At 38.6% G+C, this 11,719-nt stretch overlaps 3 long non-coding RNA genes across 7 annotated transcripts; all 3 read left to right on the top strand.

The window, feature by feature from the left end:
* The first annotated feature begins 4 nt into the window (after positions 1-4).
* On the top strand, positions 5-1,502 carry LOC113673074 (uncharacterized). Of its 5 annotated transcripts, none has more exons than XR_016185304.1 (3): positions 5-125; positions 552-647; positions 1,099-1,502. It is a non-coding gene; the product is annotated as an uncharacterized LOC113673074 (long non-coding RNA). The 5 variants fall into 5 exon arrangements; XR_016185299.1 differs by having other exon boundaries at positions 22-125; positions 555-647; XR_016185298.1 differs by having other exon boundaries at positions 109-184; positions 555-647.
* Positions 1,503-2,784: 1,282 nt separating this feature from the next.
* On the top strand, positions 2,785-8,146 carry LOC113673090 (uncharacterized). Its single transcript, XR_016184908.1, has 2 exons — positions 2,785-3,205; positions 7,706-8,146. It is a non-coding gene; the product is annotated as an uncharacterized LOC113673090 (long non-coding RNA).
* Positions 8,147-9,060: 914 nt separating this feature from the next.
* On the top strand, positions 9,061-10,201 carry LOC149053424 (uncharacterized). Its single transcript, XR_016184906.1, has 2 exons — positions 9,061-9,186; positions 9,981-10,201. It is a non-coding gene; the product is annotated as an uncharacterized LOC149053424 (long non-coding RNA).
* The last annotated feature ends 1,518 nt before the right edge of the window (positions 10,202-11,719 follow it).

The following is an 11,719-nucleotide window of genomic DNA, read 5'->3' as shown; positions in this document are numbered from 1 at the left end:
GTAGTTTAAACTCTTCTTAATAACCAACACAAGGCTTTTTCCCATATGCTATGTGATTAGAAACTCATTCAGGATAAATAAGAAAAAGGTAAAGCTTGGACACACTTTGACAAGACTTCGAGGAGGTACGTTGACTGAATATATTTCGTCAGTATATTTAAGTTGGCAGATTTCAAATTTTGACGTAAGTGTCCTCCATCGTTCCGAGTGGTAAATTCTTACTTTAAATTCGTAGTTGCAATCTCTTGGAACCTAGCAATGTTGTACTACGATTGTAGTTCCCCGGTTTTCCTTAATCGGTGTTATTTTCTATACAACATCATGCATGATGAGACTATATGCGTAAGTTGCCCTTGTCTTTTATGGTCTGTTTGTTTTTGTTGTTGTTGTTTTTGTTTGTTAAGCTAAAAGGATCGTATCAAACGAATGACTGATATATTTTAAGCAGATTCAGGACATGTTTTCTTTTTCGTAGAGAAAATAAAGAGCCTGAACTTCATCATTTATCTCACATGTTATAATTTACTCCTGCTGTTCTTGTTTTTCTCAAGCAGGGTGAAAGAAAATGGCAACGAGTTACTCTTTATGGCTCTGCGTCTTCCTTTCCAGTTTCCCGTTCATTTGTGGCGGACCATTCAAAGAACACGGTACACGTTTATCTTCTTTGGTTTGTATTGAATAATAAATTTACATTTCAAATTTAATAAATGAACCCAGTTTCTGAACTCCAAAAAGGAACGTTATTGACAGAGAGTTTACCTCTAGTTTCGTAATGCATTGAAGATAGTTGTAATTGTGTTCTCGATTAACTAAGTAATATCCTCTCCTGCTTTTATCTTCAGTAAGATTTCTGTATAAAGCCATCTCTAATTGAGCCTAGTAAAAATGATATATACAGTTTATGACAGTCAATGACAAATTCCAAGGTGGGCTTTGGGACGTAAGACGCTGAGTCGAAGCATGCTCTGACATTTCCTGAACCTAAGTCATGTTAAAATATTTTATTTGTCTCCACTACTTGCATGACCACGCGTGATTGAAAATCATACTGAGCGTATCAACCAAACGAGAGAACAATTTCGTTTCCCTCAAAAACAGTTGCACAGGTTCAGTCAGAAAAAGGCAACGGATTGAAGAGTGGAGAGATCGCTGTCAATCATCAGGATTCCCGCTTTAATAACAAGCCTGTGAAGAAATCTTTCAATTATGGTACAGGGTACGGACATTACCACCATCCTGATGAAGATCTGGAGACATCTCAATATCTCACTGATCTCGAACAATTTTACAATTATTGGTTTGGAGGTTAACTCACTTTTACCGAGAAGTTGTTTTTTAATTGGTGTATTTATCACGTAAAGGCCTAAGTATTTAGGGTTCCTTGGACTTTGAAATCAACGTAGCAGCAGAGAAAGAAGGCCTGACGTAAAATTCGTCTTCATCTTATTGTTTCATGTTACTGTAAAACGTTAGTATGAAATAAACTCTCTTTCTACGTTGGAGACATTGTTTCTGTTATTGTTGTACCCGGCCCACGTGGACACGGCAATTTCAAGGGAGGTTGGGTTGTTCCAAACGCCAGTTCGTTAGCACTTTTAGCTTTCTTTGTTTTTCTTTCTAGCGTTGTTTTGCGTAAGAATGTCCCTATAATTTTCATCACTTGTGTGGAATGTGTTATTACAAAAATTTTGCAGAATTTATTTGCATTTTAAGTGCGTGCAGTATGTTACAGTAAACATGTCTATACCGTGAGAAACAATTCTTAATAACAATATATTCTTATCTTCCTTTTGTCAATTGGTATATTGATCACCTTTTTGCCCCAGCTGGGTTATAAAAGAACCACAGCTGCACCGAGCTTACCCAAAAGTTACTGCCAACCATCATCACTCTCAATTAACAAACCTATTGATACTTAATTAGGGCTGTAAAGCAAAGACGCTCCATGTTTTCGCCAGAATAGTGCCAGCTTTGAGAAACAGCTGCAAAATATTTACTTAAGAAAAGGCAATGAACTTTTATTTTTCGGTCGACTCAGTTGCCAATAAACGTTCTTGAGGCGTTTAGTGGTAACCGTGATATATTGACCACTGAAAAGACAGAATAACATTTTTCAATCTATTTCTTTGATTATATTTAACGTAAAAGACTGATAGCAAAAATAAATTTCCTGCAGAGGTGGGCTCGTAATGTGTAACACGTCATTTGAAGTTACGCTCGACCTCTCGCGGGGTTAACATTTTTTAAAGAGAATATGCCATTAAGGAAAATCACTCCTGATTGGAAGGGAATATCTTTGTTAGAGACATCGTGTTTATTTGGTTTCTGTCATAGACAAATCCGGTCGTGCGTCGGAGTTACGCTACATAAAAAAAACAAAAGAAGATATTTCGAAAGTCTAAAATGTTTCGAAGTCAGTATCTATTCAAATTTTTATCATCTGACTTTTCCTTTGTTAATCAATAAAGTGAGAAGTGGTGACGTCAATGATAAAATACGAAACAATAGATCAATATCAGTATCGGTAGGTGGGAAGTTGCCCAGATACTGATATTGATCCAAACATTGCTGAACAAAGCGCCGGGTTATGTTTGCTTTGAAATCATCTTTAAAAAGATAATACTAGGTGGCTGTCTGCGATGCCCACATTCTGTGATTCGTAAACTGCATCACGCTGTAAAGAAATGGTGACTTTGACGAAGTCTTTCAAAGGTAAGGATTGCTAAATCATAGTATTATATTTGATTGCAAAGGCAAATAAATCGTTCAAGCATGGGATCTTCTAGCATTGAAAACTAGTATGAGATCAAAACGAAATATAACTTGTTAAAGTCAAGCATGATCATTCAATTTCAGTAGTGTGTTTTAGACGTAGTTATAGGAGGGGAGCATGGGATTTTCGGTTTTGCAGTTTTGGCTATTTTTTGGATCAGTTTTTTTCGGTTTTTGTGCAAGCCAATTGAAATATCGTAATTATCCCTTGGGGGTTCACGCTTCTATAATAACTGGGATTTGAAAAATGTATCGGTTTTGACAGTTTCGCATGCGGATTTCGGTTTTGATCGAATTTTTTTTCGGTTTTTCGGTTTTGAATGATTTTTTTCCACGATTTTGCGGTTTCTAATAGGCCCTGATGCCCCCTCTAATAGGCAGTGAGCACGCGATTATCAACAGTTGGATTCCATATTCTCTGGGAAGTTTGTCTGTAAGTATTCGTTTGGCGGTAAATATTTTATCCAGTAATAAAAACTCACAAGCTAGTAAAGAGTCAGTATAGAACTTTGGCATCGTCAGAATCTTAAGATTATTGCGCCCCAGAAGTGTATTGTAAATTGTAACCTGATGACGAGCCTTAAAGAGCGAGATATCTAATCTGTATAAGGCTCCTATTGACCCTAATTTAAGCAGTAAGCAAGAGCTTTGAAAGTTCATTCACAGACTTCATATTTTACCTGAGGTCACCCTTCAGTGCGGAATTAGAATCGAAGCCACAATACAAACAAAACCGGAGGGGTTGGGGAAAGAGATGTCAAAACAAATTGTCATTTTTTTCCCACACCATTTAGCTGTTATGCTACGCAAGACATGTTGGGATAAAATTTCAGCGGAAAAAAGGACTTAATTTCGCTGTCTTATTTGAAGCGCGATGACAGGAATGGTCAGCATCTGACCCTTTTTCTTTCGATGGAAACGAGAAAAACTTTTTTTTGGAATGTCTCAGACTCGTAGCTTGGGTTCCAGTTATTCGGAGCAATTTGGAAAACAGATGGCTTCAACGAGAAATTATCCTTCTATCGCAAGTATCAACGCCAGCACATTAGAGCAAGCAGCGAACAAAACGCAAAAGTTTCGTACGCACTTGAAAAGATCCTTTCTTGCGTAGTTATTCGTGCGAGATGTTTTTTCATCTTGCCGGAGAACGAGATGGGTTTGAGAATGACGTATGAGTCAATCAGTGAAGTTTTGGTCAAAGGATATAAGAGCGATGCAACTGTCACCAAAATTTAGGAATTGTGAATTTTTTGCGAATCTTTTCATTCACGAAAACAATTAAAATATTTGAATTTGCCTTAGTGCGACCCGGTCCTTATTATCAAATTGTTCTATATATTTGTTAGAGATATTTGTTAAATATATTTATTAGCATAAGTATATTTACTTGATGTATTTGTTCGATACATTTGTTGCATCTTATCAGGAGCCCTTCTGTCCATTCCCATATACGTATTTTTATTGTATTCAAATTCAATTTAAAAAAACGATTTACAAGAGAACCAGGTAATTTGGAGTTATCAGCTGAGTTGATAACGTAAATTGGCCACTGCAAAGAGTTTCAAAGCTGACGTTTCGAGCGTTAGTCCTTTGTCAGAGCGAATGGAGGAATTGTGGGTTGTGTGTGTGTTTATAGTAGTTGCCACCGAATGAAAAGCAAATGAGTATTAGCACTAGTTTGGCTAGGCGGAGTAACGTTTCAGAGCTAAGTTCCATAAGAGTGCGTTGATTAAAAAAATTGTTTGAGGGCCAGGAGACCTTCGTCATTGGGAATGACAGCATAAAAAGATGTAAAATCCTTTGTGAAAAAAAGTTTGTCTTGACCAGGAATATTAAATTGGAGTCGCGAAAAATTTCAAGTGCGTGTTGACTCAGTCTTTAATGTATGATGGTGAAGTTTTGACGATAGGAGCCATAATTTTGTCTAAACAACAGAAAATAAGTTCTCCAGGCAGAGATGATGGGTCGACCTGGGTTGTTAGGTTTGTGGATTTTAGCTAAAAAGTAAACACACGAACCTTTTTCTAGTCGTCCGTTTACATTAAAACTCTTTAACTCCCAAGATCTCATTTGTAATTCTCCTTAATATCTCCCATACAGTTCTTGTGATGTTAGTTTGGAGAATTTGGTATTGGACCATCTTATAATCTCCTAACTGATATTTTTCTTCATTCTCATAACTTGTCTGCTTGATATTGTTTTGGTATTGTAAGGAGAAATTCTGTCTTGGTCGCTCATGGGAGTTAAAAGGTTAACCCTCTACACCCTAAAATCAGTATGCATATTCTCTATACTTTCTTTATACATTTCTTAGGGTTCTGGAAAGGAGAATTTGTATAACAATCAAAGCTTCTTTAGTTATTGATCATTTCCCTAATTCTCATGACCGTTGAGTTTTATTCACGGGTAATCTTGTAATCAAATGGCAATCTAAAATACATCTTGGTAAACAAAATGGGAACAACTTTAACTGAAGAATATGGTACAACAACAAATTCCACATCAACAACAGCAGCAATAACAAATCTCCTGTACCTAAAGGGCTACAGCCTTTGCCTCGCTTTCTAAGCCACACTGAACAGTTTCTGTGGTACTTCCTGTAATGCGTTCCTCTCCACACGATGTGGCGATATTCTCGTGAAACAACGGGGTAATCGTTAAGCTGAATGAAATTCATCTCTGTTAAATTACGGAGATCGCTCGACCATCCAAGGGCTGAAATCCTTACCATAGTTGCTTCGTGTTTGAGGTCGCTCTGGTCTTGTTCTAGGTCCTGGGTATCTGAAAGAAGTACTCGGTTTTCTCCACTACTCGATGGAAGGACGTGTTACATCAGCAAAGCATAAACTTTCGACACTAAGTCGGCTCTAATTCCGCCCGTCGATTTTGAACTAGATTTTAAAATCTCCCTGAGATCTTTTGCTTCGAGTTTCTGGATGTCATCTAATGACGAAATTTCCATATCATTGTATTAAAGATCCATTTTGAAGGGAGAAATCACATTGAAAAGTGCATTAGAACGTGAAATGTCAGCAGATCAGCTGTTTTAAAAAACCGCCGGGCCAACCCCAGCCTCGTTGTCGTGTGTGCGCGATTACTAATTCAATGTGGCGCCGGGAACTGTATTGTGTGTGTGTGTGTGTGTGTGGATGGACCGAGGTAATGACTCTTTCGCGTAGACATAAAAGGTCAGCTGGGGTCGCAAATCGATATTTAAGCCACCAAATAAGCGACGGTCGACAGTGTACTCTGCACATAGATATGCAAAGTGCGTATTTTTGCTGTGGTGTTACATTCACTCGGATGATCTCATGACAGGTAGCGAAATTTTCTATTTCGTTCTACGCAAGGTAAACGATCCTAACCAGTAATCGAAGCCGAGGATATTAGCTTGTGTTTATTAAGTTACTACGCTTATGAAGTGTTAATTAAGCGTGTGAAACAGAGTGGACATCCCGGCATATCGAATACAACTACAGGAAAGACTCAAAAGCTTTCGCAGGCGGCTGAATACGCTCTGTTTTGAACAACTGTTCACTTGCTTGGATATTATAAGTTGCCCTTTCGACTAAAAATGTTTCGTTGATGAAATTTTTCTTCAGTCGCGATCATATTTAGGCATTCGTTTAATCAATCACTCTTATTTACATACCGTTACGAAATACCTAACAAGCTAGGAACAAGCTAAGTTACATAAATTGAACGTCACTTTATCAAATGGCAGGCGGTCGTATGACTTCTGGTAAGACTTCTGATGTCGCAATTAGCCTCAATATGCACCGCAGAAAACAGGAAACGGGTCTTTATATTTGGAGATTTAAACTTGGATTGATTTCGGCTTTCTCCGTTTTTCCTTATGTTTATTTCTTTTCCTTTCTTCAAATTACTGTTATTATTGTTATTGCGATTTGTATTTCAAGTTTTTATCAATGTTTTGATAAGGCTCGTCATATTACCACGATCGGTATATTATTTTTGTTGATCTTCTGTGGTGACTGATATTTTCCTCTCCATGCCATCAAGTCAGCTCATTTATCAAGCCTATCTTCTCATGGCTGGTAACTAGGTTACAAACCGACAAACCGGTCCTGAAAACAGCTTTGTCGAGAAACAGTGATACCGTCTTTGAAAACCAAATTGTCATTGGAAAAACATACTGTAAACGGATGTTACCACAGGCGGCCCAAGCTCCAGCTGTGAGATGATCATCTTACGCAATAACGGTCATGGCGGAATTATAAGAGTTTGTATGGGCATATTTACGACCGCCCTCAGGAATAAAAAAATACGTCAAATTCTCAAAAAAAATACCTCACCTCGCTTCCACAGCGTATTGCTTGTTATCTGACCGCTTGCTTTGATGAAAAGAGCCCATTTGAGTGAGTTGTTCATTTCGAGGTTTTCAACGTACATAAGAAAAGCGTTGAAAACCTCGAAATGAACAACTCGCTCAAATGGGCTCTTTTCATCAAAGTAAGCGGTCAGATAACAAGCAATACGCTGTGGAAGCGAGGTGAGGTATTTTTTTTTGAGAATTTGACGCATTTTTTTATACCTTAGAGCGCTAGTATATATTCCCATACAAACTCTTATAATTCCGCCATGACTGTTATTGCGTAAGATGATCATCTCACAGCTGGAGCTTGGGCCGCCTGTGATGTTACAAGAAACGCCATGTTATGAGCGCCACACTCAAGCGATGTTTCTTATTTGCGACCGGAAACATGATGAAATCAATCCTGTCCGAAAGGTTACTCGTTTCAAAAATGTACCAATGTCAGCCGCGTGAACAGTAAGTTACTCGCGCTCGTTTATTGTAGATAAAACAAGCCGACAGCCTGAAAGAGGAAACCATTAAAGCACATGTCATGAGACTACATTGCACCCACCGTTAACAAAGAAAACGAAAACCAGGGAAGCGCTGTAGTGATAGTGTAACAAAACAAATGCAGACGGAGTCAGCCTTCACCAGTTTCCTCAAACCCTGGATGCTGAACAATACATCTGGCTTCTGCCTGCAACTGTTCCACTGTAACGTCCGACAAATTTTTATTTTTAACCACATCTACTTCTTGGCAAAAGATGTTTTCTTCCCCCTCCACACTGATTGGCAGTTTTTACACTGACACCTTGTGATAAAAAAAAATCAGTAAAGTAGCCATTTTTTTTCACGATGTTCAGTAAATAGAAGAAATATAGAGCTCAACTTGTAAGACTGGTTTCACCAAAAGGGACAGTTATCAGCTCTGTAACTGTCACAGACGTGAGAGATAACTCAAACTTAAGACTACTTTACTTTATTTACAATTCTACATGTGCGAATGCTACTTTATTGCTGCATCGTGTTTTAAAGTAAAAGCCGAGAAATCTTCAATCGTTTGCCAAATTTAACACAGGAAAACTTAAAACCGATTCAATCGCGTGTAAACGTGTATAATCCATCCAATTCAATCGAAGATACAAGTTTTTCTTTTCTTTACGACGTTATAACAACCTCTACAAGTGTGCATGTTTATATTTTCAGTCAGTGAAACCTTAGCTTCGGAAGGTGCGTGCGTGTGGCATAAAAACACTTCGCTCCCATGGTATTCAAGAGTCTGCACATTTGGTTTTCTTTACTTGATCGCTCCTAAATTTAATAAGCGACTGATTTTCAGATACTTTATTTACAATCGTAAATGCACTCACTATTCTCGGTTTCTTAATTGAGGCGGCCGCGGTGCACGGGCTCTTGTTACTCTTCTGACTCTCGCGCTATGTTTTAGGTTACGTTCGTCCTGGCGGTTCAAATATCCAAGGCCTGATTCCAAAAACAGATTCATAAACCCTTTTATTATGTTCACCTTCCATTGAGGCTTCAAAATCCAAATAATCAGACCCCGAAATAGAACTGCTTTCACTCGAAGTACTATCCACCATATTTACTTTGCTTAATGTACATACGTGTGACGTGAAGGTCACATGATCAAAATGTGCGTTTACGGCGGATGACTCGTGAAGCAGCATTTACGAAGGTTTTCCCGGCGAAAAAAGGCACCAAGAGGCATACGAAACACCTTGTGTCTGTTTCAATGTCTTACCCGAGGCATTTAGACGGTATTCCGAAAAAGTGACCTGTTAGCCGTCGGTTATCTTTAATATGCGATCCTTTTGCTAAGAGAATTTTGTTTCAGACAAGTGGTAAAAAAACCTTCAGGTCTAATGGGGGTAGGTATGGGGCAGTTAGTGTTGTCCGAACCCTCCGGACCCTACCTTTGGATGCATGCACTGTCAAACAGAGCGATCTTACTCCTTGCCAAATGCGGACATTTTCTTCATGCAGAGTCAAGTGTGGCGACTTTGGCGTCTTTTTTCAACCCACACATGGAACTACACTTTTTGGGAAACGTTGGAGATAACGGAACATTCAAAGCGGTAAGTAAGCAAAATTCTCGGAGAGGACTATTCCGTCGATACTTGAAGTTTCTTCAATTTTTTGAAGCTATCTATTGCGTTCAGATAGTTACAAACTACGAGAGACGCTTTTGATAGGTCTTTCGCTCGCCGGACTCTGTTCAGCGAGCTGCGTCTCTTAAGCTGACCGCCTCGTGGGCTTCTTGCGGAGTCTTCGATAGTCAACCTGGCTTGCTTCGTTTTTCGGTTTAGTTTGCAGGTGATTTGTTATTTTCGTCAAGTAATATGGGATGCTTATCTCAACTTATTCTTATCGCTAACTAGTTTTGAGTCATCTTCGCAATTGTCGCAATTTGTCGCATCAAACTTTGATAAACGACCATCACTTTATATTGCCTGAGGGCAGGCGAAGGGGGGACGGGGTTGATGGGGGGGGGGGGGGGCGGAAAAGAATTTTTGTGGATCGCATGGTTCAATGGGAGTATTATAGCGGTTCCTATTGAAAATTAACTGCCAATCAGAGGGATCATCAGAATATTAAAGAAACCTGTTGAGAAATCAGGTAAGTTTTGTCGTGACATAATTAACCCCCTACCACCCCTCCCTCCCCACCTCCCTATCGCTGGTACCTGAAGAACAAGAAAGGACAATGTAACAAGCGTAAAATTTTAGTCTGGCTATACGTTTAATCATTCAGCTGATTTCCAAAATCGCCTTTGTGAGCGCTTTATCTGTCTGGCGACGTCCATTAGCTGGGTAAGCGATGAGTTCAAACCTCTTAGGACTTGTTGTTTGTTGTTGTTTTTTTTCTTTAGGGAAAGAGTAATTTAACAAAAGCCCCTGATCCTAAAACAAACTTTGAAGATGAAAGGGAATGGGAAAGCGGCTGGGAAGAACAGATAGAGAGTCTTGCCTGGTGCTTCCAAACGAACAGTCCTTCCAGCGCATGCCCAAACATGGCTGCGGGCCAACTTATTGACTCCAAGGAAGTCAGAACGTACTTTTCGCAGTGAAATAAACGGTTATTTAAACAGCAGTGGTCATAATATAAATTTAGACTCACCTTGCCCCACTTACGAGGTAAACGGAATATGTTGCTCCTTGGAGCATGTCAATTTCGCAAGAAACTGAATTCGGCTGACAGCACGCTACTTTGATTTCGCCAAAAACAATCCTTTGTAATTCCCTTTAATTTTTGGACGAGTTTTAATTCGAGTGCTTATCTGCTTTATTTATTTTTCAAGATCCCTTTCAATTTGAAGGATCTCGTACGTGCCAAAGAAGGATTCTACGTTTCGTGACACCTTTTAACTTAGGCATTTCCTGTTACACCTCACTTAAATACTTCGTCTCTCTAATGATCTTCATTACCACTAATTTGCCGGCTTTTTTCCGTTTGTGGAGTACCAAGTTGTTATTTCGTACTGGAAGAGGAAAAGTTACGTTAAGGGAAAACACCAAACCACAAAGAAAGTATAAGTTCCTCTAAAAAAAATGAATAACGAAAAGGAATCCCGTCATCATGTATTTTGGCCAGTCTTATATCAAAAGTTAACAAATACGACTTCAGCTTTAACGTTTCAACGTTATAAAAACCTTTAACTTTCCATGACTGACCAAAATAGAATTTCTCCTTACACCATGAAGACAATGTAAAGTGGACAAGTGATAAGAATAAAGAATATCGTTATTTACCTACACTAAAAGAGTAGAAATAACGTGCACATCGAATACAAACATCTTGCGATATGGGATAATTGAATATCTTTTATTGTAAAAAATAAATAAATAAATAAAATTTAAAAAAAAACCAGTCGGCTGCGCTGGCTACGTTTCTCTATCAGCTTCACTTTTCCCACTTTTTAAGAAATGTGCTTTTTGTATTGGTGCTGACGTTTTCGCTGATTGGGGGGTTGTACCAGAGTATGTTGTTCCGTTGTCTGTTTTTCCGTTTGGCGAAAAAAAAGAACGGAACAACACACTCTGGTACAACCCCCCACTCAGCAAAATCGTACTCCTCGACCAAGTAGACAAGCACTTCCCGAAAGACCGCAATCTAGAAAAATATTAAATCGTAACATAATCAAAATCAATTGCGGCTGTATGAATGACATTAAAAAGGACCATCGACAAACGCATTTTAAATTCATTCAAACACATCCATGAAACCACAGATAACACCAGCACAAAACACCAAAACTTGCAACTGCCGACAGAATATATGTTTGTGTGTGTATATATATATATATATATATATATACACACAAATCAATTAATTAGGAGATTATTTTTTTGATCTGATACCAAACTTTCCCAACCAATATCAAAAGAATTAATTGGCAGACAGTAAAGAGAATTACTAATGAGATCTTGGAAGTACTGGTGAAGGCGTTAGCTCGGCGCAAAGTCGAGCTAACCATTTTCAACGTGAATGAATGTACATACGCTTTGTAAATATATCTATGAAAAATTGACAGCCCTCACTCGTTGGGTATTCAATTGTGAGGGCGCAAATACTTTCGTATGACGCGAATGAATATGAATGAATCGCAAC

This window comes from Pocillopora damicornis, chromosome 1, assembly GCF_964200805.1.
Source record: "Pocillopora damicornis chromosome 1, jaPocDami1.2, whole genome shotgun sequence".
Classification (NCBI taxonomy): domain Eukaryota; kingdom Metazoa; phylum Cnidaria; class Anthozoa; order Scleractinia; family Pocilloporidae; genus Pocillopora; species Pocillopora damicornis.
The sequence above is the reverse complement of the archived record's forward strand: the minus strand, read 5'-3'. Positions and strand labels throughout refer to the sequence as shown.